Raw genomic sequence first — 25684 nt, forward strand, 5'->3', positions numbered from 1 at the left:
GGAGCATGCGAGCAGCCGGAACCCTCGCAATTTTGTTTCCAGAAAAGAAGTCTTACCTGTGTGCTGGCAACATTTCTGTAACACAGAATCAGACCCATGCCCCTCGGCTCCTTCCCACTGTTCCCAAGCGGGTTTACCGCCAGAGCCTCAGCATCCTCTCCGGAGAAATGGGAATGATCACGACAGCCCAACAAGGAGGGAGCGCACCCCGTTTAGTGTTTTAGCCATAAGGGTGTTTATCCATTACACCGAAAGTGCTCAACGGGCACAGAATCGGCTAGAAACCCGCAAGCCTGCCCCTTCCTGGTCACCACTGGACAAGTGCGCCCACCTTGGGATTTCCTGGTCTCCTTTGCTGTTTCCTCACTACTGTCCTCATCCTCTTGGTTTCATTCAATCCGGACAGTCTCGCCTTGCTTTCTCTCTCTACAGGCCTCTCTTTATTTTAATTTCCGTTTTTACACCTTGACCGAAGTTATTTCAACACTGTCAGATTGCAGGCGTTTTAAGGTGAGTTAGTAGCCAGGTGACTGAGCATTTCCAGTAATTTCCCTACTGACACTGCCAGGATGGGACTCCTCCTTAGTAAAGCCCCCAAATGCCCCTTTCATTCTGTCAGTTCTCACTCAAATCTTCAAAGCTACCCTTTTTTTTTTTTTTGCCTCCCAGACATTGTCCACACCGTTGAGCACCAGGTTCCAGGGAGCGCTCTGGCCTCCACCGCAGACTAACACCTTCACTGTCCTCTCAGGAAGCCACAACCCCAACCCAGCTTCTTAGGGCTTAGGCGGTGCCCGCCACAGCCCTCTGCAGGCCTGCTCACCGATCCCACCCCTCCTCAGAGTGTAACCTAAGCAAACAGCACACTGACGGCTCTCTTCCCCCGTGAGTCTCCCACGTTCACGAAGAACCTCAGATTCTGAGCACTTGGCTGTTTTCTAGGCGGAGACTTCAGCTCCCTTGCATGGAACCCTCACCTCTCTATCAAAGTTCTAAAGCAGGGCATACTTTTTTCTTTCTTTCTTTTTTCATCCCCCTGCCCAATGTTTCCCCATTTTACCCCCTAAGCATACTTTTTAAATTTTTTTTTTCAACGTTTATTTATTTTTGGGACAGAGAGAGAGACAGAGCATGAACGGGGGAGGGGCAGAGAGAGAGGGAGACACAGAATGGGAAACAGGCTCCAGGCTCTGAGCCATCAGCCCAGAGCCCGACGCGGGGCTCAAACTCACGGACCGCGAGATCGTGACCTGGCTGAAGTCGGACGCTTAACCGACTGGGCCACCCAGGCGCCCCAAGCATACTTTTAAAGTAGGAAGTGACTTTAGCCCTCACACAGCCCAACATACTTCATAAATAGGAAACTGATACCAGACGCTAAGGTACTTCAAAGAGGAGAGTCCTCTCCAGACTGTCTATGCTCTCTATTTCGACTTGCTCTAATCAGACTGAAAATAATTTGTTATTTATTCCGTTGTAAAGTGACCAGTGTTCAAACACACATGCCTATTAGAGGCAAGAGGGAGACTTTTAAAAAAATTATTTTATTTGGAGAGAGAAAGAAAGGACAGAGAGTGTGAGTTGGGGGGGGGGCAGAGAGAGACAATCTTAAGCAGGCCCCATGCTCAGCACAGAGCCGGACGTGGGGCTCCATCCCATAAACCACAAGACCATGACCTGAGCTGAAATCAAGAGTCAGAGGCCTAATGGACTGAGCCACCCAGGCGCCCAGAGGCAAGAGGGGAATTTACTAGGCAGCCCAGACCAGGAACCAATAGGCAAAATGGGGACAGTGACTAACTGTAGGACAGATGTCCCTTCCAAGAGAGGAGATACTCTCCTCTCTCACCAAAGATTGCCATTGAAAATGCGGGCCCAGCATACTGCCAAAGTTTTAGCTCAAGAGAAGGCAGGAATCTAGAGTTTTATACGAAACTAATGACTTTTAAATGTTGAAAACTAAAGATTGTAAAAATATCTCTGCAGAAGAAACTGACCTCCTGGTCTCCAGTTTGGGGCTCTGGTACACATATTTATTTTAATAAATGCCTTTCTGTCTGAACAGAATAATATTTTACAGCCAGTCTCCACTCATACCTTCCAGTTTTATTCCAGATAGCAATATGCTCAATAAAAGACACTTCCTGGGCCCTTTGCTGCCAGTGCGAAAGTACCTCCTGAAGGCAGTGTTACCTTGTCCAACTGGTTATGGATATGTTGTTATCAGGTGAACCGGGAAGACTCCAGGCCCTGGGGCCTCAACCCAGCCCCGCCCAAAGATGTCACCAAAGGTTCTTGGTCTCACCAGGAGAAAGAATTCAAGGGCAGAGGCAACACAGCGGACGAGCCACACAGCAGGAAAGTTTATTGAAGACAGAGTTGGGAGAGCCGGAGACAGGGATGGATGGAGAGAGCTGCCTGTAGGGAGAGAGCCAGAGGACACAGGGTGCAAGCCTGTTAGCTGCACGCCCTGGGGTTGGGTTTCTGCCTTTTATTGACAGTTGTTAACAAGGCTGTGGAGAAAACCTTGCTTGGGGTGGGGATTCTTGGAAGCAGGGTTTGGGGGCTCCCTTCCTTATTTGACCAGGAGCGTCCTGTCCTGGTGTGCCACCTGGGGCTTCTCGGGGAGTGCGGCAGACAGGCTTCTGACCCTCCCCACAGCTGGGCATGGCCTCCTCCGTGCTGGCCTCCAGGCTTCCCCTTAGAGCCTAACGAACTGCACTGTGACCCTAGGACTAACCTTTGTCCTTCCTTCTTCCAGCCTGGAATGTGCATGAGATGATAGGAGCTTGAGCGGCTGTCCTGGACCAGGAAGCAATCTGGAACACCAGAAGCCGACTAGGAGGGTGCAGTGGAAAGGCGACTAAGCCTGGGTCCTTGCACACTGCAGAGTGTCAGCAGCAGGCTTCATGGTCCGCTAAAGCCACTGTCTTATTTAAGCCACTTACTTGGATTGTCTGCATATGCAACTAAAACCAACCCTAACTAATAATACACAGTTCTTATTAATAAACAATTTTATTTTTCTTTTTTTCTCTATTTTGAGGGAAAGAGGGACAGAGAGAGAGAGAGAGAGAGAGAGAGCATGCTCGCAAGCAGGAGACAGCAGGGGAGGACCAGTCAGCCCAGAGCCAGATGTGGGGGCTCAAACTCACGAACTGTGAGATCCTGAGCTAAGCACGAAATCAAGAGTCAGATGCTTATTAGACTGAACCACCTGGGTGCCCCTAAGCTATTTTATTTTAAAATAAATTCCTACCTCCTCTCTTTACTCAATCTAGCTGCTAAATATGAGCTCCTAATATTAGCTAAACCCACAGGACACCTCAGTCTTTACCTTACAGGTTTTGAGGCATTTGACAGGGTTGACCCCTTCCCTTCTTGGATTGCTCTTTCTCTGGGCTCCAAACTGAGTAGGGCCTGGTGATGCCTAAGGTATGTCTGCTTCCTCCGCTCCTCTTGTCTGCCTTCAGCATGTGACACCAAAGTTAGTCTGGAAAATAAAAATAAAGACCAGTCAGGAGAAACACAAGGCTAGGATAATTAAGGAATAGATGGCCAGATCAATGGAACAGAATAGAAGCTGGCCTGTGGACCCAAATCAGAATAAGAGTTCAGTTTGGATAAAAGGGAAAGTTCAGACTGGTGTCCTACCTTCAACAAATGATCCTGTTTGGGGGAAAAATCTCATCTTCTTACACCAAAGTATATTTGAGATCAGTGAAAGATTTAAATTTTAAAAAACAAATCAATAAAAGCTCTTTTTTAAAAAAAGATTAAAAAAATGTTGTCTAGAGGAAGGTCTTTCTAAGTAGGGCCACAAACCCAGAAGCCATCCATCAAATGGATACATTTGGTTACATAAAAGTAAAAATCGACTGACTTCTGTACAGGAAAGTACCTTTATTTATTTATTTTTTTAACGTTTATTTATTTTTGAGACAGAGAGAGACACAGCATGAACGGGGGAGGGGCAGAGAGAGAGGGAGACACAGAGTCGGAAGCAGGCTCCAGGCTCTGAGCCATCAGCCCAGAGCCCGACGAGGGGCTCGAACTCACGGACCGCGAGATCGTGAGATCGTGACCTGAGCCAAGTCGGACGCTTAACCGACTGAGCCACCCAGGCGCCCCCAGGAAAGTACCTTTAAACAGCTGAGCAATCAGGGCCCCCGGGTGGCTCGGTCAGTTAAGTGTCTGACTCTTGATCTCAACTCAGGTCATGACCTTCCAGTCTGTGGGTTTGAGTCCCAAGGTCGCGCTCTGTGCTGACAGCGCAGAGCCTGCTTGGGATTCTGCCTCCCTTTCTGCCCCTCCCCTTCCTCTCAAGCAAATAGTCAAATAATGAAGGAAAATTAGGAAAAAGTACTTTTAGCAAATAACACAAAGGATGAATTTCCTTGAGAGAGAAAATACTTTCACAAATATAAGTAAGAAGAGACAAAAAGAAAACGCTGAGAAGACAGTGTGGGAAGAAGAACAACTGGTTAATAAACATGTGAAAAGTTCAGCTCACTCAAAGTTAATGAGATAAAATGTGATGCTTTGTATCTATGAGATTAGTAAAGATCAGAAAACTGCAATACTGGTTATTGGTGAGAATGAGGCATTCTAGGACCACGCGGGGTGTAAGCTGGGAGAACATTGTTGAGAACAATTTGGCAATGGCTAAAAAAATCTTAATACACATACTCTTTGAACTATCCAGTCCACTTCTGCCCCCTCTGCACAGAGATGATGGATTGTATAAGGACTGTAATTCGAACATTGTTTGGGTTTGTAAAACGTTGGAACCGACATAAATAGGCTTCGTGAGGGGATGGGTTGACGGAAAACACTGAATGCACACCCGCCATGGAATACTATGTAGGTACCCAAAGGAATGAATTACATCTTAGTACACGAATATGGAAAGATGTCTGGGATTCATTCATTCATTCACTCATTCATTCATTCATTCATTCAACAAATATTTGTTGAGTGGCCAGGATGTGCCTGACTGTCTTCCAGACTCCAGGATACTGCAGGGAACAAAATAAAGTTCTGTGCTCAGAGTTGCCTTCTAGCAAGAAAGATGGACAAAAAGCAAACCAAGAAATAAATGCAGCGTGTGGAAGATGCCATGAAAAAGGAGTCAGGATACGGAGGGAGCAGTGATGGGGGTGTTAGTTTATACGGAGCAGTCAGGGGGCGCCTCCCCTATGAGGGAACCAAATGGCTGCTACAGTTTGAGTCTCAAATGTGTCTGTTATTGCGAATTTATCTCAGAGAAATGAAAACTTACATTCACACAAAAACCTGCACAAAGCATTATTCAAATAGGAAGTGTCCCAGGATGTGGAGAACAAAGGCAAAAGACGTGCAGAAAAATTAAACTTCCTCACAATTGCAGCCCATCGGCAAGTACTTGGAACAGCCACATTCCTCTGGAAGCTCAGCGGCCCCCAGGTTCCTACTTTGCTGGAGGCAAAAGGCAACCTTAGCTGGACATCAGCCAACATCCACTTTGCCGTATAAAATCCCTCTGCGAACCTCCTTTACCTCCACCCCCCCCCCCCAAGGTACATGCCTGCAATCATCCTCCAGGCTTATGGCCGCTGATACACAGCGGGAGGGTCTCAGGACCCAGGTTTCGCTCCACTGTAGTCAGTGACCTAACAGCAGCTAGCCCCTCAAGGCCCTGGGAACCTTGCTCCCAAATTCCTTACAGACTTACGCTGTCCCTGACCCCCTCCCAACCTGAGGGTATGTAACCTGTCACTCCTCACAACCCCCCAACCGCCCACGGGTCCTGTCCTCGTGCTTTCTTGAAACCACCTTTTTGTACCGAAAATGGCTCACGATTCTTTCTTGACTATTTGCTCCCAGACCCCAACACCGCATCACATCATCCCAGATAAACTGAGACAAATCATCACAGGGTCTTCGAGGATCCTACTCCCAATGCTCTTCTCCACAGCAACTTTCACTGAAATGTCTTGGGCACTTGCAAAAGGAGGCTGGGACGTGCAGTGTTTCCTGGGCACATTTGCTGACGCAACATAAACATCTGGGTTCCCAGGCAAAGAAGGAGGAAGGTGAAAATGGCTGTTGACAGTTTCTGTCACCAGCCCTGAGTTAGCAAGGTCTGTGACCCGATTTCAGAGTTTTATGAAACCTCTTGCCTTTCACCCATCTCTCTGAAGTCACTCCAAATAGCACGTGAAACATGGCTGCGGCCAAACCCTCCCTGGGCCTGTCTTGTCCTTGTGTCTTCATTTTCCAACACCTTCCCGCATTCCGAAGCCAGGAGTGCCTGTGCAGAGAACCCAAGGAGTGTGTGGGCCATGGGCTGAGTCTGGGCGGCACACGCTGTCTGTCTGTCTGTCTGTCGCAGGTGCTGGGAGGGGCCCACAGGGACCACAGGGGCTGCTGTCCCTAGGGGAACCTCATATGTTTACAGCTTACTTCCAGGAGAAGATGAGGGCCAGACCTCTCCTTAGGTGAGGCCAGATTCCTTACTGCACAACGACCGTGAACACAAGATGAGGAAAACAGAAATATTCCAAGTGTCTCAAGTCCGGTACTGCACTGCCACCACTCGTCTTGGGTGAGCACTTCAGGGCAGCGTGTAAAAGTGACACACGAGGAACGGCCCTCTTCGCCTTCTGTCCTTTGCCCTCATGCTGATGTAGAGGGGCCAGGAGGGGTGCAAACAGCACGGTGGGGGGCTGGCCAGGCCCACAAAAATCCCTGCAGAGAAGTGATCAGACTCCCAGGAATCTGGGGGCATTTCTGCGTTGGGGTGAAAAGTCCTCCGTAGCTTTTGAGTTTTGTACCACGTGCACACCTTCCTTATCCAAAGCAAATTAAAAAAAGTTGTATTAAGGACACGAATGAATTCTCAAGGATGTCAAGCACCCTTTCAGCACAGAGAAATGGGTCTTCTATTCTAAACTTCAAACTTCAGTGATGGTTTTGCCTGAATAAAGGAGTGAGTTTTGTTCCAGAAATTTACACTTTGATTTTGAGAGATACTGGTCCATTTACAAACAGGCTCTGGAATCTCTTCTAACAGTAAAAGAAGCCTGAGATATTTCATTCGGAGATAACAGTTTGTGCATTCCTCAGAGTCTGAACACTTCCATTCTAAGACAGCATTTATCTTGCTATTTTCAGGTTTATTTTACTACTCAAATCTAGCTTGTTTGTTTGTGTTTTTTTTTTTTTTGTCTAGTGACAAAGGGAGAACCAAAATAGTTAAAAAGAAAGCAGCACAGAAAAAAATCATCAAAAATGTATTAGTTTAAAAATTACGGTGCATGCTCGATGTTATTGTGTCGTTAAAAAGCATGTGTGTACCGACGTGGAAAGACATCCCTGGTAGTTGCTATGTTAGAAAGAAGTTGTGGTACATTGTGTGGAATGAATTAACTTTTTATAAGACAATAGCGCACACGTGCACACACTAAAGAAATCCGTAGGGAAATTTAACCCCAATTAATAAGGGTGTGACGTGTCAGCAGGACTGGAAGGAGGCATAGATGCTGACCGATGTCTGCTTTCTAACTTCCATTTTTCTGCGATGTGTGTTTCATTTTGCCTGCAAGCATCTGTTATTTTGTAGGCAGATAATACAGTAGAGACAACTTAACAGTTTTGAAAAGAGAGGGATTTTAGGGAGCCAGGCAAGAGACCAAAGGGTTACAAGCCAAGAAGTGTCCTCAGACTTTCCCCCCCAAATTTAAAAGTCTCCTGCCTCAGTGTATGGTTTCCAGCCCCTCAGCCCCTTTGTGGCTGCCGGTGAGAGCAGTGATAGTGAAGGCGTCAGGGGGTGACGTCCAGCCACCGCCCAGGCCCGGCGGTGGTGGGACAGGAGGACGCTGCTGTACTTAGTGATGCTGCTCTGTGCTGTGGGCTCTCCTCTCGCCGGACCCAGGCCATTCGGGCGTCCCTTTCTATCTCAGATTTCAGTCTTCCGTTCTGGAAAAGAACCTTGTGTTTCCTTTTTATCTGCTTCCCTTCATCTTTTCCTTTCCTCCCTCAGCAACCCAGGGTTTTGACACCTGCTGGCAGACACACTTTTACTTCCCTCTGGAGCCTCTCCTGCTTTCCACGTGCACCACACTCTTCCAGGGCTTTCCACAACCTTGCTTTGAAATCACTGCACTAAATTTTTTCCCGCCTCCCCTTCTCGCTGTGTTTCATGAATGTTGTTTCCTACGTCACTCGGGACTTAGTTGCGGTTTTAAAATCCAGTTTCCCGAAGGTGTTTCTTTCGCCTTACTTCTCGTCCCACCTCCTGCCTGTTGGTTTTGTCTTTATTCCAGAAATATTTTCACAGACATCTGATGGTTCCTGTTTGAAGTGAGGACTACGAGCCCAGCTGCGGAATCCCTGGGGTGGAGAGGGTTGATGTGGGGACCTGGCCGTGTGGGTGCGGGGCCTCCGAGGGTCAAGGGTCTGGGTCTGTTCCGTGATTCCAGCACAGCCCAGCCCAGCCCCGGCCCCAGGCGGACGCAGAGGACAGTCCCCGGGGCTCTGGAAGGACAGTCCCCAGGCTTTGGGAGGATCGTCCCCGCGGCCCCGAGAGGACTGTCCTCGCGGCTCTGGGAGGACCATCCCCGGGGACTGTGGGAAGACAGGAAAGTCCCCAGGCTTCAGGAGAACAGTCCTCGGGGCTCCGGGAGGACCATCCCCCAGGGCTCTGGGAGGACAGGACAGTCCCCAGGGTTCTGGGAGGACAGGACTGTCCCCGGGGCTATGGGAGGACAGGACTGTCCCCCGGGTTCTGGGAGGACAGGACCATCCCCGGGGCCCCGAGAGGACAGGGAAGTCCCCGGGGCTCTGGGAGGACAGGACCGTCCCCAGGGCTCCGAGAGGACAGGACTGTCCCCGGGGTTCTGGGAGGACAGGACCATCCCCGGGGCCCCGAGAGGACAGGGAAGTCCCCGGGGCTCTGGGAGAACAGGATTGTCCCCGGGACTATGGGAGGACAGGACCGTCCCCCGGGTTCTGGGAGAACTGGACCATCCCCGGGGCCCCGAGAGGACAGGGAAGTCCCCGGGTTCTGGGAGGACAGGACTGTCCCCGGGGCTATGGGAGGACAGGACAGTCCCCGGGGTTCTGGGAGGACAGGACCGTCCCCAGGGCTCCGAGAGGACAGGGAAGTCCCCGGGGTTCTGGGAGGACAGGACTGTCCCCGGGACTATGGGAGGACAGGACCGTCCCCCGGGTTCTGGGAGAACTGGACCATCCCCGGGGCCCCGAGAGGACAGGGAAGTCCCCGGGGCTCTGGGAGGACAGGACCGTCCCCAGGGCTCCGAGAGGACAGGACTGTCCCCGGGGCTATGGGAGGACAGGACCGTCCCCGGGGTTCTGGGAGAACTGGACCATTCCCGGGGCCCCGAGAGGACAGGGAAGTCCCCGGGGTTCTGGGAGGACAGGACTGTCCCCGGGACTATGGGAGGACAGGACCGTCCCCCGGGTTCTGGGAGAACTGGACCATCCCCGGGGCCCCGAGAGGACAGGACAGTCCCCGGGGCTCTGGGAGGACAGGACCGTCCCCAGGGCTCCGAGAGGACAGGGAAGTCCCCGGGGTTCTGGGAGCACAGGACTGTCCCCGGGACTATGGGAGGACAGGACCGTCCCCCGGGTTCTGGGAGAACTGGACCATCCCCGGGGCCCCGAGAGGACAGGGAAGTCCCCGGGGCTCTGGGAGAACAGGATTGTCCCCGGGCTCTGGGATCTGCGGGCAGGGGGCGCCAGAGCCCAGCGGCGCGTCTCCTCCTTGCCGCGCCGGGTTCCCGCGTCCGCGCGCGAAGCCACCGGCAGTTCTGGACCTTCCCCGCCCCGCCCCGCCCCTCCCCGCTCCAGTCTACCCCGACCGCCGCCGTTCTCCCCGGGTCTACACCCGCTCGCCCGCCCGCGCTGAGCTCCGCCCGTTCTGCGCTGCTGGTAGACGAACGGCTTCTCCAGGGCCAGTTGGGGTCGTTCCGGGTGCCAGCGTCCTGCGCCCTGGGGTACCCGCGGGGCAGGGAGGGCAGAGCGCGGGGAGGGACCCCAATCGCAGCCTCGGCGGGGAGCAAAGCACCGGAGCTCGGAGCTTCCGACCCGCCGAGGAAGGGGCGCAGCTCCTCGCCTCCAGGGACCCACCCCACAGGGCACTGAACCCCGGGGGCGCGCACGGGGCGCGCGCTGGAGACGACGAAAGAGTCTGTTCGCGCGCAGAGCGCACCCCCGGGTGTCAGGATGGCCGAGTGGTCTAAGGCGCCAGACTCAAGCTTCGCTTCCTCGGTTCGAGGGTTCTGGTCTCCGTGTGGAGGCGTGGGTTCGAATCCCACTTCTGACACATGCTTTTTTTTTTTCCCGTTTTTGTCCTCGGTTTGAGCTGTGCTTTCCTTCTGCGGCCCGTGAAGTCTGTCCGCTTACAATCCCCTCTCCTCTTCTCCCCTCCCCCCCATCCACTTCCCCCATTCCCGCCCACCCCCTTACCCACTCCCCAGTGCTGGTTACTGTCCCCGCGACCTCGCTGCCCTCGGCGTGCTTTTTGTTCGGTGGGCACGGCCTTCCCTGAGTGCCTGGGCTGGCCACGCAGCAACGCAAAAGTCCAGGCCTGGGAGTGAAGTCATGTAAAAGGACCGGAAATAGGAAGGTTCCACCGAGATTTGAACTCGGATCGCTGGATTCAGAGTCCAGAGTGCTAACCATTACACCATGGAACCCCACGTGAAAAAGGCCTTGTGCACCATCCATCTGAGACCTTCCTCCTGTGGCCTTGTCCTAACGATTGAAAACGAGACACCGTTTCACCAGTTTTGTTTGTTTTGATTTAAATCCTAGTTACTTAGCACCCAGCGTAGAGTTTATGAGTAGAACCCAGGAATTCATCCCTTACATACACACCTAGTGCTCATCCCAACAGGTGTCCTCCTTAATGCCCATCACCCATCTAGCCCCTCCCCCCACGTCCTCTCCAGTAACCCTAGTTTGTTCTCTGTTTTTAGGAGTCTCTTATGGTTGGTCTCCCTCTCTGTTTTTATCTTATTTTTCCTTCCCTTCCCCCATGTTCTTCTGTTTTGTTTCTTAAATTTCACATATGAATGAAAACATATGATATCTGTCTTTCTCTGCCTGACTTATTTCACTAAGCATAATGCCCTCCAGTTCCATCCACGTTGCTGCAAATGGCAGGATTTCATTCTTTCTCATTGCCAACTAGTATTTCATTGTATATATAAACCACGTCTTCTTTATTCATTCATCAGTTGATGGACATTTGGACTCTTTCCATACTTTGGCTATTGTTGATGGTGCTGCTATAAACATTGGGGTGTCTGTATGTGCCCCTTCAAATCAGCACTCCTGTATCCTTAGGATAAATACCTAGTGGTGCTATTGCTGGGTCTAGGGTAGTTTTTTGAGGAATCAAGCACCACTTTAAACAAAAGCTCTGCCTCTTCCTCCTAATTTCTTTCTTTCTTTCTTTCTTTCTTTCTTTCTTTCTTTCTTTCTTTCTTTCTTTCTTAAATTTATGAAGGCATTTTCTGGCGGATGGAAAAATTCCTACACTTTCCAGCCTGAAGGCGATGGAAAAGCCAAATACAAGAGAGGCAGATGGGGGGCAGGTGGTGGGAGGGGGCTTGCACTGACCTTCCACTGGGCCGAACCCCCAGGTTTCTTACCCTCGATGTCAGGGGAAGCATGGAGTCCTAAGGATATTCTTACTTCTGGTGGTTTTGAGTTTGCCTTCATTTCTGATCCATGCAAAAATAAATTGGATTTTCATCTCACAGTTCAAAAGGGAGAAAAGAAAAATATAACATCTCCTTTCTATAGCCTCAGTTATTTATTCAAAATACCTGCCAAGGCCTTTGGAGCAACCTTAGACTTTCTTGGCACCTCCCTGCTCAGCTGTAATCATGGGCTCAGAATTTGAACATGTGTCCTCCCACTGCAAAATGTCTTAAGTGTCGGACCCGGTCTCGTTCCTCTTTGATGCCCCAAGTCTGGTAGGGCATAGAAGTCTCATCAATTCTTGTTGCTTGAAGGTGTAGACGAAAGGATGCGAGCATGACTGCTCAGAGGGATAGCCCAGGGTTAGACTTTCGGGAGGGTTTCCTTTCCCATTCCTCCATAGGCTAAATCTGACAAGCCTAAAGGGGATGACTGATGCATATTTGGTTTGGTTTTGCTTGTTTTTTGTGCCGGCCAGGTCACGGCTCCCAGTGGACACTCCAGTGTTCATGTGGACCCCTACATAGGCGTCCTCAGGTGTTGGTGACCAATACAGGAAGGACATGATCGTGCTAGACATACTCACTTATTTTTCAAAATCTGAACTTTGTTAAGATACCATGATTATTTACCTAGTAACTGTAAGAACAACACATAACAAAGAGATCATATATACAGCATGAAATATTCAGGTACAAATTACTCTTTACTCAACCTAAATATTAAGTATTGGTCATGTTCTCAATGTGCCTCTGGTAGTCTCCCAAGGCTGAGTTGCTAAGGAATCGCTGAGTCATTTTCTGTAATTCATCCTGTTGCTCGATCTCCAGCCAAGCAAGGCGCCTGTCACAAAATAGCTGCTTATTAAATACGGCGTAGAGAGAAGCAGTGAAACCCAAGGACTTTTGGCCAGGTGACTGTAAAGTTCTTGTAAGTGTCCACACATATAACTCTCCCTCTTCATGAGTCCCCTGTCTTTAAAAGATGGTCTAAGCTAACTTAGATCCAATAATTCCCGTCTTTTTTTCCCAGCTCAGGGGGCATCCTGTATTTATTTATTTGTTTTTATTTTTTGGATGAGCTACATCCTTATTTCTTAAAGAAAAAGAAAGTGTCCACTGGTTTTAAAAGGATGCCAGAATATTCTGAGGATAGGCAAGGGGAGGGGTAGGAATGACTGGTTTTTCAACCTTAGCACATTTATTCCCTAGGAAAGGACAGTGGGTAAGACCTGGAAAAGAAGGCAAGGGGTTGGTTTATTTTTGAGTGTGGAATTACAAGGCTGCACCCTTTCCTTGGATTGCCCGTGCATGGCTAACAAATACTGCAGGGCAGATGCAAACAAATGAAGACACAGAGGGGGAGCTACCTGGGGAAGGGGAGAGATGATTGGGCCCCACAGTCCAGAAACAAGCTGGTCCCTGGTGACCTAAACAAGTGGCTTGCAGTTACCTGGTAGCAGAGCGAACCCCCAAGGATCAGGTCAGTGTGGTGTAATCAGCCGCTCTCAACCCAGTTCACCGGGGGTGTCCTGTAGAAACGGGCCTTCGGGACACATGGCCCTACCAGAGCTGGGTCCTCAGCTCTGTAAACCCTGCTCTCCTCACAAATTAGCAAGTTATTCTTTCATATATTTATTCATTGGAATTTAACACAAACATGTACCTAGTTTTCATGACATGGGGAAGCAAGAGAAATGTGGTTGTGTATCTGACGAAGCTTATGACACATGAGGAAAAGCAGACAACTACACAAAAGTTCCCAAAAGTTCTGGTAAATACCAAGAGACCGACTGAGCGACAGCGGAGCGTGCCTGGGGCGTGCGCACAGGAGTGGGCCACCAAGTGCCCACAGTGTGCCACCAAGAGCCCCGGGCGTGCCCACGGGAGTGGGCCACCAGACGCCAGGCGCAAATGAGGGAAGCCGGCCGCGGAAAGGCTGGCCACGCCCGGGCCTGCTGCATCCTCCCCAGCGCGCTGCGTTGCTCCTTTACTGTGTTTACCACATTGGGGTTTTAAAAGTTCATTCATAAATTCATGAATCCGCTTATTCGATTCATGAGACACATAAGCACTCACTCTAACAAGTCCCTCCCCACCTTGTCTCTCCTCTGACACTGTGAGCCCCTGAAAGGTTGGAATCGCGTCCTTCCCTGTACCTTGTGCGGTCGAATGTTCGATTACATTCTTTGTCCTGATAGCAGATCTAGGATGTCACTCAGCTCATTCTCTGCGGAAGTTGTGTCATCCAGGGGCCATTAAGTGTCTAATGCTTGTCCCCCTCCTAGGCACCGGCGCAGGGAACCTCACTCCCGTTCCTCACGTGCCTTCATTGACTGGCTGGAATTCTGGAGGGACAGATCAAGGAAGGCTTCCTGGGGAAAGCGCCTTCCAAGCCGAGACCTTGAGGGCAGAAGCAAGTGGACCGCGCAGGAGCGGAGGGAGCCCCCGCGAGGACGCAACGCACGAAGAAGGTGCCCGAGTATTTCTAAAATAAAGCAGTAAAGTGGAGGTGTGCCACACGTTGGGTACTCGAGATCGGGGGGTCATCAGCCCGCACAGCCGACGTGCGGCTCGCTCACTGTCATCATGGACTGGGGGCCGATGCCCTGTTGGGGGACTCTGGCGAGAGCGGGGAGTGAAGGAGCGGGCAGGTACGTGGACAGAGCAGTAAAAGCATCCTGGCAGCGGTGGGATTCGAACCCACGCCCCCGAAGAGACTGGAGCCTTAATCCAGCGCCTTAGACCGCTCGGCCACGCTACCGCCCTGAGGGCTCGGGCTGCCCGCGCTTCCCCGACCTCAAGGTCGCGCAGGTCCCGCCCTCCCGCGTGCCCCTCGCCCCCTCCGTCCGCCCCAGGTCGCGCGCTCGACCCGCGCACTCGCCTTCCTGGCGTTGTCCGATCTTCACCCGCGCGGGAGCCAGGCGCCGGCAGAGAGTGAGCCCCCCGGCCTCAGGAGCGAGCAAGTCCCGCCGTCCGGGTCCGGCCCCGGAACCGCTGCGGAGTAGCAGCAGCAGCAGCAGCAGCAGCAGCAGCCAAGGAAGGAGCGCAAGCCCCGATCGCGCCCGGACGAGGTGCCCCGGGGCGGCCGCAGCGTGACCCCCGCCCCTCCCTGTCCTGCGCAGCCGCGACCCCGACCCGCCCAGGAGCTGGGTCCTGCGGTGTGTTTGTAGGAGTGTGCGCAAGACGCGAGAGCAGGCGCCTCCTTAGCGCAGTAGGCAGCGCGTCAGTCTCATAATCTGAAGGTCCTGAGTTCGAACCTCAGAGGGGGCACGTCTTTTTTCCCCGACCCCACGACAATGCGGGGGATGGGGTGGGGGACGAGTCTGCCTTCCTTCTCCATCTCTTTCTCCCACAAGTGTGCTTTTTCAACCGCGGGAATCGCCTGGTAAGACTGACGGACAATTCACTGCTGTGTAACGGGGCCACGTGACGCTCAGTTACAAATAGTGACTTTCCACCGAGAACCAAATGCTCCAAAATTCTAACGGTTGTTTTTTATACCAATTTCAGACACAGCCAGGACATTATTTAAATGCCTTTCAGATAGGCTTGGCAATTGTTTTTGTTACAAAAACACCAGGGTCAAGAAACCTACTGGCTCTGGGGCCCAGAGAGGAGGCGTGGAGGGAGGGCCGTTGGGGGGGGGGGTGTACCGTGGGGTGCAATCCTTTGTTATTAATTACCGATTGGTCCTCTCTCACCATTCTTCTGGAATTGCTTAGGTCACCAGGGACATCCCACAAGACAGGGAATCCGTACCCACTCCGCCCCCAGTCTCACCACATTGTCCCCTTCTCCTGCTCTTTTACGTTTACTGGACTCTAAGTCACCCACAGAGAGACAAGAAGCGAACACACTGAAGTGATATTTCGAGAGTCAAGATAAGCACCCAACTCACACCAAAATGAACACGATTGAAATTTAGTATCTTACCCTTAGCCTCTCAGCCTATTGTGTAGGAAATATTCAACAGGTGTTTACTGAGGGCCTACTATGTGCCAGGCAAAGCTGTGTCCTTCCTTCCCTGTGAATCCATTCCCTCTCAGCTTTCAAGCCCATCCTTGTGCTCTCTGTGCTGTGATGTTGGGGCTGGGCCTCTGCCCTTCCCACAGGTCCCACCCCTTTGCCAGGAGACCTCAATGCAGTCAGGTGAACAACATGTTGGAGTCCTGGGCCTAGGACGTGCTCTGCACCGTTCTGCTACTGCCTCAGAGCCACCAGGCCAAATCTGCACGGCCTCTGTGGGTCCCCATCACCTCTGGCCCCCTTCTGGCCCATTCTTTATGTGAAGCCAGCATACGCTTTCCAGGATCATCTCTGATCAGGTTGTTTCTCCCTGCTTGAAATGCCCAGTACCTAGGCATTGCTGCAGGGGTGAGGTCTCCAGTCTACACTCCTGCCATAACCTCAGGACCCGTCCTCTCGGGTGTGTCCCTGCCTTCTTCCCCCACCATCTACCCGCCCTGCCTGCCAGCACCTCAGGTCTGCTTTCAGTTCTTTGAAGGTGCTGTGCTCTTCCCTCTTCCTGGGATGCGGGAGCCACATTTTTGTCCAGCGTCTTATACCAACCCTCCGATTCTCTGTTTAGACAACACTTCCCCGGGAGAAGTGTCCTCTTACCCCTTGAAAAGGTGCCGTCCCTTTACCGTCGGCTGAACTGGAGATGTGGGTAGGGTGGGGGGCTCTATGTACAGTGAGCATACTTTTTTTCTTAATATTCTGCTTCTATTCCTTTATTCTAATTCAAGTCCATTAACATTTTCCACTTTATGTTATCATAGTGAAGTTGTGAAGACCACGGCAAATCTGCTTTAAGTGGTGGCATGAATAAACACATACCTAGAAATGAGCCACAGGACAGTCTTTGGTGGATGATTGGTAAGTTACTTTTCTCCAGTGACCTGGGGCCACAAATAGCCTGGAGCCATGTTCAAAGGAGTGAAGATAGGGTTGGGAATAAGGAAAAGGAACATGGACAGAATTTAAAGGGAAGGGCTAGAAATAATAAATAAATGAATGAACAAAAAGGAAGACATTTGCACTCTGGACAAAACACTTATTTCACACTAGGACATGGAGGAAACACCTTGCAGCAGGGGCCCGAGTAGCTCAGTCGGTAGAGCATCAGACTTTTAATCTGAGGGTCCAGGGTTCAAGTCCCTGTTCGGGCGTGTCTGCTGGTGTCAGGCCCTACCTTTGTGAAGGTGTTGTTTTGTGCAGAAACAGGGACAGATTAGGTAGGTTGCAACACCCCCAAGGGTCAAATCTTTCAGCTAACAAAATGGATAAATTACTCCCATAGAAAGTAAAGATAGTGGGAATACCTGGGATTTGTACTAATGTAGACAGCTGGTTGAGATCTTTGTGAATGGAACGAACGTGAACATAGCACCAGGATCATAATCTTTGCCTATTAGTCTCATTTAAGTGAAAAAAAAAAAAAAAGCTGGAGTAGTTACTACACCCACTTTGTAAAGGATGTGGTTGGCTGTTTGTAGGATTCCTGAGTGAGGCACAGGTGTCTTTAAGAGTTGGTTTGTAAGTGAAGGGCTGAGGAAGGTTTTTGGATATTCAGTTCAAGTTCAGTAAGGGTAACAAGGATACAAATTAAACAGAACTCTCATGTAGCCTTGTATTGTACACTATTCTGTAAAGGTGTCGTAATATTGTAAACTTGCTTAAGAAAATAGCATGCTATGATCAGAACTCAGGGTTTCCATGTCTGCCCTGGGGCCAACCACATGGGCCAAGACCATCATTGCCTGATATCGTAGTCATTGATATTTGATTTGTATCGCTGATGCTTGGAGCAATGTTCCAATGTACTTGATTTCCACTGCAGTCTGCTTTACATAGATGAGAATATGCTAATCGACTACGAATGTGGCTGAAATACGTTCACACCCTGGCTTGGAATGTCTCTGACATTTGGTTACAGTGCGTCTGTCCTCCAGGCCTGAAAAACTCTGGGGTGAAGTAACATGGTTTCTGTGTCTGCAAAGGAGAGGAACAGATTCTGAACAGCGATGGCACCAGGAAGGATCGTTCTCTAAGGAACTGCCTAAAGATCCAACCCATCCAGCCCTCTGGTGTCTCCCAAATCTTTAAGTGCATCCGTTAGGCTGTGGGGATACAGGCTTCTGGAACCAGAGGCTGAGGGGCCTGAAGACACTGAGATGTGCCGTGTTGAGTCTGCATCCCGGCGGCCTGTTGAGAGAGCTCTCCCAACATGCAAAGTCTCGGAGGCCCAGACGTTTTGCGGGAACAATCCAAGTCTTGCCCTGTCTTTTCCCAGCGCTAAGCCAGAGAGGTGTTGGATTTCAGTAGGTGTGTCCCCTGTGGGCAGTATTGCAAAGATCCAAACTTGAGATGTTGATTGCCTGGAGTAAGAGACTGATAGGGAATACGGAAGGAAGACAGAAAGAGTTCAAATGCTAATTAACTCATGGATTTATTTGAGGAGGGCTCATGGTCAGGTAGTGAGGTATACGCACCGGAGCTACGGGAGTGGACAAAACACATCGGGAGGACCCTCGTGGAGTGTACAGGGTAAGGGCATGGGTGGGTGATAGTAAGCGTGTTGAATAAAAGGACGAGGCAGGTCAGCAGTAAGTGCTGTGAAGAAAAGAACACAGGTGCTCTGGTGTATTGGGAGGTCAGAGGCCGAGAAGGCCTGGTGTGTTAATTTTCTAGGGCTGCCGGCTCGAATCACCACCAACTGTGTGGCTTAACACAATTAGAGCTTCATTTTCTATTCGCAGAAATCAAGTGATTAATTACGTTTTGGAGGCTAGAGTCCAAAATCAAGGTATTGACAGAGCTGCGCTCCCTCTGAAGGTCCTGGGGAAGAACCCTTCCTCGCGTCTTCCCCGCGCGGGCTGGTCCCGGCAACGCCGGACGCGCATGTCTGTGGAGCACGGGCCAGCGCGGTGCGTGTAGGTGGGAAAGCAGTCAGGGCCGGGTTACACGGAGGCCGCGGCCAGGACCTGCGGTGTATGTGAGAGGAGGCCACAGGCCTCGCCGGGAAAACTGAACGTCAGGTTTTCGTTTCCTCGTCCCATCTTGTTTGCAACACACTGAGTGGCACCGGTAAAGGCCACTGCCCCAAGGAAGAACGGAGATCAGAGGGACTCGGACACAAGATCCGGCTCTTGGGAAGAGGTGAGGATAAGTCGCGGCGGGTGTAGACGGACCGGGAGCCAGAAAACTGAGACCCCTTCCCTCTCTCTGGCCCCGGGACCCCGGGTCCACCCGCCAGGGCGCAAAAGTGAGCTGCCCCCTCTGAGGTTCGAACTCAGGACCTTCAGATTATGAGACTGACGCGCTGCCTACTGCGCTAAGGAGGCAGGTGGCAAGACGCCCTCGGCGCACGGTTTTACCCAGATTGCACGTGGCCCAGCTTCGCGCCGCCCCCGCCCCGGGCAGAAAACGCCCTCCGGCCGGAGCTGCCAAACCCTCGGGCCCACGGAGGCCGAGGCCCAGGACCCGGACGCGCGCCCCCCGCCCCGGCTTGTCCCGAACTCCCTCGGGGACCCCGCCCGCGCGCGGGACCACCTTGCACACACACGACTGCGGCCCCCAGTGTCAGGAGGAGCCCCAGGTCCCGCCCGTTCTCGGCCTCCCCCCACCCCCCGCCGCGCGGTCCAGACGCTGAGGCGTCCGGGGAGGGGTGGCTGCGGCGCCTCCGACTCCCGCACCTGAGTCCCTGTCCCACCCCCCCCCCGCATCCCATCGTCCGTCCGACTCCCGCTCCTGAGTCCCTGTCCCCCCCCCCCCCGTCGTCTGTCCGACTCCCGCTCCTGAGTGCCAGTCCCCTCCCTCGCCCCTGTCGTCCGTCCGACTCCCGCACCTGAGTCCCTGTCCCACCCCCGCACCTGTCGTCCGTCCGACTCCCGCACCTGAGTCCCTGTCCCACCCCCGCACCTGTCGTCCGTCCGACTCCCGCACCTGAGTCCCTGTCCCACCCCCGCACCTGTCGTCCGTCCGACTCCCGCACCTGAGTCCCTGTCCCACCCCCCCCCCCCCGCATCCCATCGTCTGTCCGACTCCCGCTCCTGAGTGCCAGTCCCCTCCCTCGCCCCTGTCGTCCGTCCGACTCCCGCACCTGAGTCCCTGTCCCACCCCCGCACCTGTCGTCCGTCCGACTCCCGCACCTGAGTCCCTGTCCCACCCCCGCACCTGTCGTCCGTCCGACTCCCGCACCTGAGTCCCTGTCCCACCCCCGCACCTGTCGTCCGTCCGACTCCCGCACCTGAGTCCCTGTCCCACCCCCCCCCCCCGCATCCCATCGTCTGTCCGACTCCCGCTCCTGAGTGCCAGTCCCCTCCCTCGCCCCTGTCGTCCGTCCGACTCCCGCACCTGAGTCCCTGTCCCACCCCCGCACCTGTCGTCCGTCCGACTCCCGCTCCTGAGTGCCTGTCCCCCCCACGTAGTCCGTCCGACTCCCGCACCTGAGTCCCTGTCCCACCCCCGCACCTGTCGTCCGTCCGACTCCCGCACCTGAGTCCCTGTCCCACCCCCGCACCTGTCGTCCGTCCGACTCCCGCACCTGAGTCCCTGTCCCACCCCCGCACCTGTCGTCCGTCCGACTCCCGCACCTGAGTCCCTGTCCCCCCCCGCATCCCATCGTCCGTCTGACTCCCGCACCTGAGTGCCTGTCCCCCCCCGTAGTCCGTCCGACTCCCGCACCTAAGTCCCAGTCCCCCCCCCGCCCCTGTCGTCCGTCCGACTCTCGCACCTGAGTGCCTGTCCCCCCCCCGCATCCCATCGTCCGTCTGACTCCCGCACCTGAGTGCCTGTCCCCCCCCGTAGTCCGTCCGACTCCCGCACCTAAGTCCCAGTCCCCCCCCGCCCCTGTCGTCTGTCCGACTCCCGCACCTGAGTCCCTGTCCCCCTCCCCCCCATCCCATCGTCCGTCTGACTCCCGCACCTGAGTGCCTGTCCCCCCCCCGTAGTCCGTCCGACTCCCGCACCTAAGTCCCAGTCCCCCCCCCCGCCCCTGTCGTCTGTCCGACTCCCGCACCTGAGTCCCTGTCCCACCCCCGCACCTGTCGTCCGTCCGACTCCCGCACCTGAGTCCCTGTCCCACCCCCGCACCTGTCGTCCGTCCGACTCCCGCACCTGAGTCCCTGTCCCACCCCCGCACCTGTCGTCCGTCCGACTCCCGCACCTGAGTGCCTGTCCCCCCCCCGCCCCTGTCGTCCGTCCGACTCCCGCACCTGAGTGCCTGTCCCCCCCCCCCGCATCCCATCGTCCGTCTGACTCCCGCACCTGAGTGCCTGTCCCCCCCCCCCGTAGTCCGTCCGACTCCCGCACCTAAGTCCCAGTCCCCCCCCCCGCCCCTGTCGTCTGTCCGACTCCCGCACCTGAGTCCCTGTCCCCCTCCCCCCCATCCCATCGTCCGTCTGACTCCCGCACCTGAGTCCCTGTCCCACCCCCGCACCTGTCGTCCCTCCGACTCCTGCTCCTGAGTCCTTGTCCCCCTGCCCGTCTGCAAGCTGTAGTTTGGGATTCTAGAGACACGCCCTCTGAATGACTTCAATATGCCAAGTGAGCATTTTTGGAGCAGCTGTGTTCTGCCTGTAGCTTAACTCGCGTGCTTTGAATCAAATTCTGCAGTTTAAGTACTTTCAATTGAAGCATAGTTGACACACACAGGTGCTCGTTTCAGGCGTGCAACACAGCGACCAGGCAAGTCTGTACCCTCTGCTGTGCTCAGCACAGGTGCAGCCACCATCGGTCCCCAGGCCAGGCTAGTGCCCCAGGGCTGTGCCTTTCACCCAGTGACTTGTTCATTCTCACGCTAGTGTGATTTTTAAGACTGTGAATAGTGTGACCACATTTTCTAAGAGATCTGGTAATGAAAACGAGAATGATTGCCGTATGAGCCCCAGTGCGACCCAGACATCGCTGAAAAGCTCTAAAATGAAAAAGCAGGTACAACTGGATGAGTCAGGTAATCAAAACAGGGAGAACCTCACTAGAGAAGAGGATCTGGAACCCCCCACGGGGGAGGAGGAGGTGTGGACCTGCACAGGGACACTGAGTCCACAAGTCCGATGACGTTCTAACCAAAGATCTTTCACCTCCCAAATGACACTAACAGTTGAAAATGGCATGGGGTCTAATACTAGGAAAAAACAGGCATGATCTTATTGGTTGCTCTCTTTCCTGGTCAGAGGTTGCAGCAGGTGCATGAACTAGAGAGGACACGTTAGTACCACGTGCTGGCCCCTTGTAGCCTGGAGCTGATTCCACAGAGGACCTTGCTGTCTGCAATGTGCTATCACTTTAAGTCATGCGTCAAAATACAGCAGCAAGACAGGAGATTTCCCCCAGCCCCTATGCCTTTTATTTGCATCATGGCATTGAAAACCTTCTTCTCGGTCAGTATGTAGATTTAACGAAATTACCAGATACATAAAACAAATGGTTGTTGGTATCTTGTTCAAATACAAACTAGACCTTGCCCGCCTATCTGTATATTTGGCAAAAAGCACAAATGTAAATTTTGACAAATTCTATTTAGCTTACAAACTTTTTACCAAAGCAAATGAAAAGATATTATCTGGTAAGTGTTCTGCACACCTTGTACACAGCACTGCTAAAAAATAATTGTGTTTGTTTCCTCGTGATATTGAGGCTGTTGTGGTTTTGGGAGCCTTATGGTCACTGTGTAGTTTCTTCAAAATGTGCAGAAGAACTGAATGAGATTTCCGACTTCATAGAAATGGACCGAGGCATGTGCCTCCCAGATGGCTATTGTGTGCCATCTGCCATAGGAAAAAATGTCGAACCGCTGGCTTCCTGTAAAACCTTCACTTTCAAAGTGTGAGAATATCCTCTAATTTGGAAACACTTTGCGGGTGAGAGTAGCGAAAAGGACCAAAATAAAACAGAAATTTATATGCTCTTTCTCCAACATTGTTTGATGGTATGATGTAGATTGTGACAAAAGTTTATACACACACATGCAGACACAGACTCGTGTTGAGGGGAAATAACACTGCTTTGGAAAGAAAGAAAATGTTCACAGGAAAGGGCAGCCAAACAGGTGAAACGGGACTTTTTTTATTTATTTACTAAAAGTATAACTTATTTAAAATCAAGTTTTATTTCACAAGTTCAGATTACTGCTGTGTTTTCGGGCTCTGCGCTGACAGTGCAAATGGACCCCGCTTGGGATTCTCTCTCTCTGCCCTCCCCCAACTTGCTGTCTTTCAAGATAAATAAACAAACAAATAAAAGAAAAGCAAATTACTGCTGTGTTTTTATCAAGATGAGGACAAATGCAGAAGGAGCAGCTCTGTAGGCTGGAGAGCAGATCAAGGCATCTGTGAGCACATGCCTTTTAGACATTCAGTGGAGGAGACATCAGTCACATCACTGACTACACTCGGTGGGAAATGGGGTTGGAGGTCTAAGTATGGGAAGCATCAGGGCAGAGGGTTCTTACCGTCACGTCATCAGGTGAGCTCAGGCAGGCAGCGGGTGTACATACAGAACATATGTGGACTCACATCAGAGCCCTGGGGAACTCCAAATTTTAGAGGTTGGGAAGATGAGGAAGTAAGGAACTGCATTTAAGTAGAAGGAAAACTGGGAGGGTGTGGTATTCTGGAAGCAAAGTGAAGAATGTGTTTCTGTGAAGAGGAAATATCAACTGGGCCAAATGCTCCTGAGAAGTGGGCAAACTGAAGATTGAGAACTGACCACTGGATTTCTCAGCATAGAGTCTGTGGAGACATGACAGGGTTTCTGTGGAGTGGGGGGAGAAGTCTGGTTTAGAATGGGTTAAAAAGAGGAGTACAGTCAGGGGTGTTCTTGACCCACAGATAGAGTCTGGAGAAAGTGGTGGTGCATTTTTGATTTGTCCAGGGGCTGGGAGTGGGGAAAGGAAATGAAGGCTATCCTTGCTAGTAATTCTAATGATTACCCATGAAACCTGGGCTGCATATGGAGGGAGGTGTAGAGGTGAGGAGGAACGAGACACGTTAAATAATTTGCCAGTAGGCAAGAGAAAATGAGCCAGAAAGGCAAGAAGTGGTCAGTATAAGATATAATTGAAATTTACACCTTGGGTTGGTACTTGAAGTTTAAGTGTAAGGTCAAAGGTGGTGAGTTTTTCAAATTGCAGGTTGTGACGCCTGCATCACATGCCTGTTTGTGGGCCATGAATCACTTCAGTGGATCGCAACTAGAATTTCAATTTAGATGAAAGAATAGGTTGCAAAATGTCAGCATGCATTACAAATAAGTAAGGGTTGTGATGTGAATAGTGTTTCTGATTACGGGTCCTACTAGAAAAAATTTGAGAAACACTAGGGGAGGAGGGAGAGAATACCTTCAGCAGTGAAAAGCCTAGAGAGAGGAGGGTTGGATGGCAGGAAGGGCTGAGGGAACCAGCATCCCGCTTGCACACCTGGGCCCCATTTGCTCAACGAGGTTTTGGAAGCTGTGGCGTATCCTCTGTCTGCAGGGAAAGAGAAGACAGCATGGGTAGGATTTTTTCTCACAAGTTTCATATGTACCTGGAGAAGGTGGAAGTATAGAAGTTGGCTCCTGACAGAATCATGCAGGCAAATTTACTGAAACCGTGATTCTTTTTCTTTTTTTTTTAAATTTTTTTTTTTTCAACGTTTATTTTTATTTTTGGGACAGAGAGAGACAGAGCATGAACGGGGGAGGGGCAGAGAGAGAGGGAGACACAGAATCGGAAACAGGCTCCAGGCTCCGAGCCATCAGCCCAGAGCCTGACGCGGGGCTCGAACTCACGGACCGCGAGATCGTGACCTGGCTGAAGTCGGACGCTTAACCGACTGCGCCACCCAGGCGCCCCTGAAACCGTGATTCTTAAGGGGGAAGAAACTACAGTTCTCAGATTAAGGGAATTGTTAATATTTCTCTCCCTCTTTGACAATTAGTCTAGCCTAGATTTTATCCTGAAATATCTTCCTGTCATTGTCTTCTAATCCTTTTCTCCCCTCCTTTTTCTCCTCAATCTCCTGCTCTGTCCTCCCCACCTGCTGAGACCCCTCAGTTCTGAGCCAGTTCTCAAGTATGTTAAGGAGATGATTCCCAGCAACACGTCCTCATCAGCTCTGTTGGCTTCCTTTCATTCACTTCCAAACTTGTCTTCTGACCTTGGGGACTCCCATGTGGCAGTGAACAATGGCATTTCTCCACCTGTGTGGACTGGGCCTGTTGTTCTGTTTAGACCCTGATTTTCCAATCTCACATCTTCATAAGAAAAGCATCGCCTTGGAGGAGACCAGCTGCTGTGATGGCAGGTGAATGGCATCATCATGTTCCTGTCCTTTTCAACCCCCGGCTCTGTTTTACTTGCCAGGTTCCTCCAGTGACCTGGTCCCATGGATTCTCCCTCTTCTGTGCTCTACTCAGGGCCTGTCGCTTGACGTGTCCTGCAAGCCATTGTGGAGAAGGTGAATAGGGGCTGACGATGGGTTGAGCCCAGAGACCCCAGCCCTGAGTCCTTGAAAAGAGTTGGCATTTCCCCTGTTTGGTACTTTATTGTAATTCATCCATCCGTGTGGGTCACATAATTTGCATAAAGGCACCTGTGTGTCAGCTGAGGCCCAGCTCCCACAGTACTGGCAGGACCAGCCTGCAAAAATACCAGTTACACCGACCTCTCTGGCCAGAAGGACACTTCGAGGTCTCCGCATGGTCTTTGAGGTCAAGTTTAAAGTCTGGAGCGTTGTCAAGACACAGCTCACAATGTGTTCTGATGATCTATAAAAGTGTAAACAAGAGTTACAAAGCATAGAGGCTTGTGGAAGGAAGAATAATGCCTCCCCCCACCCCCCAACAAAGGTATCCACGTATCCCTGGAACCTGTGAATTTCACATGGTAGAAGGGACTTGGGGGACGCGATGAAGGTCAAGGACCTTGATCACAAGAGTCCTTAAAAGTGGCAGGGGAAGCGGAGAGTAGGTCATGGGTGTGATTT

At 52.0% G+C, this 25684-nt stretch overlaps 6 non-coding genes across 6 annotated transcripts; 3 read left to right on the top strand and 3 right to left on the bottom strand.

Annotated features, from left to right (window-relative positions):
• The first annotated feature begins 10221 nt into the window (after nucleotides 1–10221).
• On the top strand, nucleotides 10222–10327 carry TRNAL-CAA (transfer RNA leucine (anticodon CAA)). The gene is made up of 2 exons: nucleotides 10222–10259; nucleotides 10282–10327. It is a non-coding gene; the product is annotated as a tRNA-Leu (tRNA).
• A 301-nt stretch (nucleotides 10328–10628) lies between these two features.
• TRNAQ-CUG (transfer RNA glutamine (anticodon CUG)) lies at nucleotides 10629–10700 on the bottom strand. The gene has a single exon. It is a non-coding gene; the product is annotated as a tRNA-Gln (tRNA).
• A 3693-nt stretch (nucleotides 10701–14393) lies between these two features.
• TRNAL-AAG (transfer RNA leucine (anticodon AAG)) lies at nucleotides 14394–14475 on the bottom strand. The gene has a single exon. It is a non-coding gene; the product is annotated as a tRNA-Leu (tRNA).
• A 436-nt stretch (nucleotides 14476–14911) lies between these two features.
• Nucleotides 14912–14984, top strand: TRNAM-CAU (transfer RNA methionine (anticodon CAU)). Its single transcript has one exon. It is a non-coding gene; the product is annotated as a tRNA-Met (tRNA).
• A 1828-nt stretch (nucleotides 14985–16812) lies between these two features.
• On the top strand, nucleotides 16813–16885 carry TRNAK-UUU (transfer RNA lysine (anticodon UUU)). The gene has a single exon. It is a non-coding gene; the product is annotated as a tRNA-Lys (tRNA).
• A 2102-nt stretch (nucleotides 16886–18987) lies between these two features.
• On the bottom strand, nucleotides 18988–19060 carry TRNAM-CAU (transfer RNA methionine (anticodon CAU)). Its single transcript has one exon. It is a non-coding gene; the product is annotated as a tRNA-Met (tRNA).
• Between the last annotated feature and the right edge of the window lie 6624 nt (nucleotides 19061–25684).

This window comes from Lynx rufus, unplaced genomic scaffold, assembly GCF_022079265.1.
Source record: "Lynx rufus isolate CCGP_SWC_20201006 ecotype Redwood Valley unplaced genomic scaffold, mLynRuf1.p SCAF_6, whole genome shotgun sequence".
NCBI lineage: Eukaryota > Metazoa > Chordata > Mammalia > Carnivora > Felidae > Lynx > Lynx rufus.